We start from the raw sequence: 6275 nt of genomic DNA on the forward strand, positions 1-6275 counted from the left end.
TGAGTAGATTAGTTTAGGCTTGCTACCCCAGATCAAAGCATGACATCCTGACAACTGCATGCTGACTCTCATGGAGACAGTCAGGAATGGAACTTCTTGAGATGGCACCCTTCTATGTTCACATTTAGACCTAAAGCAATTTCCACCTCCATTTTAGCATGGAGCGTTTTGCCTGAAGACAGGCATATAATGAATTGCATTATATAATAGATGTAAACAGGGCTGTGACTACTTAGGAGACAGAAAACTAGGAGAGACGTGAGCTTATTTTATATTTATATATAAACTATATTTCAGAACATAATAAGAAAGTGCCATCAAATTGCAACCAACTTATGGCAACCCCTCATGGTTTTCAAGGCAAGTGATAAGCAGAGGAGGTTTGCCATTGAACATAGTGGGGTGGGGGGAACAGGAAGGTCTTTTTCTCTTGTTATTTAGGAACTACTCTTTCGGCCTTGAAGAGTAAAATGCTGCTGGGGAAAGTATGAATTCATGTATATTAAACGATACATTGCTGGTCAGCAGTGGGCAAGGTGGAGCAGATTCTGAGGCCCGCTCATACTATAAAATAACTGCCCACTTTAATCACACGCACTCTCTCTCTCTTTGTTAATAGTGATTTGGTGGATATCAAGGAAATTTTTTTGGAATTTTTGCATGTCACAGATACAACATGAAAAGGTCTTGCAATCATGTCAGAAAAGTATGCATTGTTGGTGTCTAATACTGTGACATGGTGTGACCAATGCTGTCATAATGGTGCCAAAGGAGCACAAGCTATTGTTCTACGGGAAAAAATCTTCAGGTGTTCTTTGTACCTTGCTCTCCCTACAAACAGGATCTTGTGTGAGTGCCTACTGCAGACAGTTCTGGCTATGCGAAGGAATTTTTTGTAAAATTACTTCACCTGAGTTCAATTCTGGTGGAAGCTGGGTTCAGGTAACCAGCTCAAGGTTGACTCAACCTTCCATTCTTCCAAGGTCGGTAAAATGAGTACTCAGTTTCCTGGGGGTAAAGTGTAGGAGAAGGCAATGGCAAACCACCCCGTAACAAAAAGTCTGCCAAGAAAACATTGTGATGTGACATCCCCCCATGGGTCAGTAATGACTCAGTGCTTGCACAGGGGACTACCTTTACCTTTTTACTTCACATTTATTCATTTTTTTCCTGGAGCAACAAAATGCTAGGAAGTGGTCTTACAGCATTTGCCAAAACTAATCCTTAAAGTTCTGTCTCAGACATCTTGAAGTGCTATGTGTTGGAGTACGTGCCGTCAAATCAGCTTTGCTGCAGTTGCCACAACTTGTTGATGCTTTGGAGGTGCTTTCTCATAATGCACATTTTGATCATTATGGGACACACACAAAAAATATATTTAGGCAAAAAATATATTTAGCTATCTGTATAACGAATTAGGGTTCTCAAGGCAGTGAACAATTAAAAAAAGATAAGACAAATCCGTTTAAAAATAGTATATATGTATAAAACTAACAGTTAAAGACCCGGATTGCGATATTTTGTTAGACGATTAACAGTACAATCCTAAATTACTCCAGTCTAAACCCATTGAAAGCAATGGGTTTAGACTAGAGTAATTCTGTTTAGGATTTCTCTGTAAATTAGTTGCATCATAGATGTAACTCCTAGTTTTAAAAAAACTTAGTGATGTATTTCTCAATAGTAAAAAAAAAGTTTTTTTCTTCTATTAGCTAAGTTATAGTTCCTTTGATCCCATGTTCAGCTGTGAATCAGCATTCTGATAGTTCAAATCCCACTACAGCCATGAGCTCAGTAGGTGGCCTTGGGTAAGCTACTCCTCTCAGCCGCAGCTCCCCAGCTGCATAACACTAAGTTGTTCACCACTCTGGGTGGGGCACTCATTTGACTAGAAGAGTGGTATATAACCACAGTTGTTGTTGTTATGATTATGATTACTACTGCTGCTGCTGCTACTACTACTGGATGGTTTCAAATGAATATCTTCAACATGTTGGGACTGTTCAGCTGCTTAAGCATTTTGGATGGATGTGGATTAGCCTCCTCACTTCTGATGAGACAAGGATCCCATTCCCCCAGTGGGAGCGGGGAATCCCCTGCTCCCACCTTTTGCCACCCACTGTTGCTTACCTGGCCAGCGGAGGGAAAGGCAGGGAACATGTCTCCTAGGTATGCTCCTAAGATCAGTGTGATGTCACTGATGTCATTGCACCACTCCCGCAAGCACTCCCTCACTTCACTGTGGGCCCATTTGGGTCCCAAACAGGCCGAGTCAGGCCTGTTTGGGGCCCAAATCAGCCCACAGTGAAGCACATGCACGATCCCCAACCTTGCACGATGGCATCACTTCCTGGAAATGACATCAACGCGCCAGCGCAGGGCAGCTCCCATGCTTTGCACGCATGCAAGAAGAATCCACAAGCACCGAAACAGTAAGTGCTGGGTCCCCCCTCCCACTGGAAGGGTAAGAGGACCTGGCAACCCTAGATGAGACTGGAGAAACTTTCCTGCAGATCTGAGATCAAGGTTATTCAAAAATAATGTTTGTATTATTTTTACACAAATGATACCAATTTTATTGAACAGGATTCCAAATAAAATCACGGAAGACATATTTTCTTATCAATGTTACCTTGAGTTCCCTTGCAGAAGAAAATTATAAATGTGAAAAGCAAAATAATGCATTAATATACCACTCCTGACCTGGACAGCCCAGGCAAGCCTTATTTTGTTAGATCTCAGAAGCAAAGCAGGATTGGCCTTGGTTAGTAATTGAATGGGAGGCCTCCAATGAAGATCGAGGTTGCAGAGGCAGGCAACCCTGTTAGTCTCTGGCCTTGAAAACCCCAGCAGGGGTGCCATACGTCAGCTATGACTTGATGGCACATTCACCAGCAATAAAAGTAACTAAGAAGGCAACTTTATGAATGATTTTTCTTTTCTAGAGTAAGCAAATTGAAATGGAAAAGAGAGTGGTTGAAGAAGAAAAGGTGGAGAAGGGATGTTATCAAAGAAAGAGGCTATACTGAAAGGGAAGGGGGGTCCAGTTATACTTTATCACCCAGGGCCCACACAAACATGGAACCAGATCTGAAACATAACATCTGCAAAAGAAATGGAGTAACTGCAATCCAACATGGCCTTACAGTTTAGAATGGAAAGCATCTTTCCTTCCTAGTGACATACCAACTTTACTGTTTGGTCTTTTTTACCTGTAAATCACTTTCCACCTCCTCATTTCTTTTTCTATTTATAGCTTAATACCTTACATCTACTTCATGTCTAAAGATTATTAAGCCCTTTCTGTGCTCTTTTTCTCATAGGGTGTCTCAGGCTTTTTCTACAGACTTTTTTCCATTTAATCAAATAAGTGTTTCTTTACATTGGGATATAAAACCATATGCATGAGTTGAAATACTAGGCTTTTTTTACACAAATGTAAACTCTTATACTAATGAACAATATATTTGCATTGTGTTAGTACATATGCTTATTTACATAAGTACGTATCTATTTATATTTACTCACAACTATGTGAGAATGATTGTGCTACCTCTCTGACTGCAACACTATGCTCAAGTTAAGTTCTCTTACACCTAGGTGCTGGATTGTATATTGTACTTGACAAACATCATAATAATCTGAATGACAAATCCTTATTAAGAAAGCTTCACAGAATTATTCACATAAAGTCTGGGTATCACCTTGCCAATCACCTTCATGAGGCTTCATAACAGCACTTGAAGTTCAAGCTATGTTGATGAAGGTGATTTTCATTTGTTTTTTTAAAAATTCTTTGTTAAATTATGTTGTTTGATAAACAAATACATTTCATTTTAAAACTCTAGAATGCCTGTGCTTAAATAGTAGCTTTCTTTATGTGCTTCAATTTTGGTCTATGAATCTGTAATTTGTAACAATAACACCATGTGTGTGTGAAACTGTTCTGACACCCAGCTGGCTGAGATACTGACACATCCTGTGCCAAGGACTTGTACTTGGCTGTGTGATTTCCTAATGAAGTACAGCCAAACTTCTAATTATTGAAAGTGGTGTTCACAATAGAACAAATGATCTGTAATCTTGGCTTTAAAAAGAAAACACTTTAAATGCAATAGAATATGAGCATCTTTCCAATTCCCTGCCTTCCTACAAGGAAAAGAAATAGCAAAAATAATCAAGTAGTATATTAAGGCTACCAGCTAGGAAAACACCTGCGTCTATAATTCTCTGTTTGCCTAATAATGCCAAGGAGGCCACAGTAAAGTCTACAATAAAAAACCAGTCTGTATATTATGCAGTTTCCTATGTAGACTTTTATGTAGCCTACTTCATCTGCAGGGAGAATTCTACTGACCTACCTTACAGGGTTGATATAAGAATTACAAGAAGGTAATGTACGTGTAGCATCTTGAATAATCTTTATAAATGCTACACAAACATTATAGTTACATAGGTGAAGGCAAGTTTATACGTATAGTACATATCAGTGGCTCCATCATTTGGGCTAGTTAATATTTTTGATCCCAAAGATCTTCCCACCTAGTCTTCAGGTACACCCTCAATTGAACTTCAGTAGAGTCATGTCCAGGGTTTTTTTTCTGGGAAAAGAGGTGGCGGAACTCTCAAGAGTGAAATGAGGAAGAAACACACAGGATTCTTTGAAATAATATTATTTTCATGCACTATTGCCAAGTATTTTCAAGAGGTGCCGGAACTCTGTTCCACCGTGTTCCCGCTGAAAAAAAGCCCTGGTCATGTCAGTTTATTAAGTACACATTCTGCCAGCTTCCAGCCTACTTTTGAACATGTCATAACTTTGGCGTGAATCTAATCATTCTAAAATAACACTGGAAGGGAGCCTTAAAAAAGCAATAACCAATAAAAACAAGACACATTTATTGGGATTATTGGTTTAACAGCATCTCCAGCCATATTTTGAATGAATAAATAAATCTTTTTGGCAAAATATGGTCAATCTACTGGGCTACGATGAAGGTATTCCATGACTGCAGCCCAAGGAAATATCTACAATTTTTGAGAGCATGTTGCCCAGTTCCACGCACCAAGTCTCTCATTTGAGTTTATCTTCTCTGCAAGTTTTTAATCCAGCAGCACCTTAAAGACCAATAAGATTTTCATGAAGATAGTTTCATGAGTGTAGCAGTATTGGTCTGCAGTAGAACAGCAGGAGTTGGGCCCAGTGGCACCTTAGAGACCAACAAGATTTTCAGGGGATAAGATTTTCAAAAGACAGAGCTCATATCTTTAAAAAAGGAGCATATTTTCTTGAAAATCTTGGTTTCTAAGATGCCACTGGACTCAAATCAAGATTTTCAGGGTATCTGAAGATGAGAGCTTTGACTCTGGAAAGGTCATACCCTGAAAATCTAGTTGGTTTTTAAGGTGCTACTGGACTAAAACTTTGCTGTTCTACTTCAGTCTAACACAGCTACCCACCTGAAATTATCTTCTCTGAAACCTGTATGTCTTAAAAATACAAATTAAATTGCCCAGATGAACAGCCACCACCATGCTGATAGCTGCTGTTATGGACTGGTATCAGCTCCTAGAAAACCCTACCATTTTTTAAACCCCATTATAACCCCTGTGATCAAAGGGATCCACTGTCAAAAAGTTAAACTAATTAGCAACTTCACTAAGAATGTTATTTATTTTTATCCCACCCTTCCTCCAAGGAGCTGAGGGCAGCACTCATCTTTCCCTGGACCTCCATTTTGATTCCCCACTCCTCCACTTGTAGCCAGCTAGGTGACCCTGGGTCCGTCATAGCTCTTCCAGAGCTCTCTCAGCCCCACCCACTTCACAGGGTGATTATTGTTGTGGGGATAATAACAACATACTTTGTAAACCGCTCTGAGTGGGTGTTAAGTTGTCCTGAAGGGTGGTCTATAAATTGAATGTTGTTATTTTATCCTCACAACCATCCTGTGATTCAGGACAGGCTCCCAGTGACGGGCCAAGATCACCCACTGAGCTTCACAAAGGAATATGAACCAGGATGTATGTAGGCTGACACTGTAACCATCACACCACACTGGCTGCCAATATGCAGCTCTTAAAGGATTCTGGAGGAGGAGATTAGTTCATTTACCTTGTCCATCCACTCAGCCAAGACGTGAGGAGGAAGAATTTTTCGCCCCCTCTCAGTCACTCCTTGTGCTTCGGTTAGGCTACTAGTAGCCAGCCACCCCACTGCGGCCTGCACAGTTCAATCCCCCCCCTTCTCCCTATGTTTGGTTTGTGTTGCCAAG

General features: G+C 40.3%; 1 protein-coding gene across 3 annotated transcripts in view; it reads right to left on the reverse strand.

Moving 5' to 3' along the window:
* NEK11 (NIMA related kinase 11) overlaps positions 1-6217 on the reverse strand; it is a 123468-nt gene extending 117251 nt beyond the window's left edge. For all 3 annotated transcript variants that reach the window (XM_054991512.1, XM_054991511.1, XM_054991513.1), the window contains exon 1: positions 6116-6217. The gene's annotated coding sequence lies outside the window, so the exon portion shown is untranslated. The remainder of the gene's footprint in view (positions 1-6115) is intronic.
* Positions 6218-6275: the final 58 nt, after the last annotated feature.

The sequence above is a fragment of the Eublepharis macularius genome, chromosome 11, assembly GCF_028583425.1.
Source record: "Eublepharis macularius isolate TG4126 chromosome 11, MPM_Emac_v1.0, whole genome shotgun sequence".
NCBI classification, from domain to species: domain Eukaryota; kingdom Metazoa; phylum Chordata; class Lepidosauria; order Squamata; family Eublepharidae; genus Eublepharis; species Eublepharis macularius.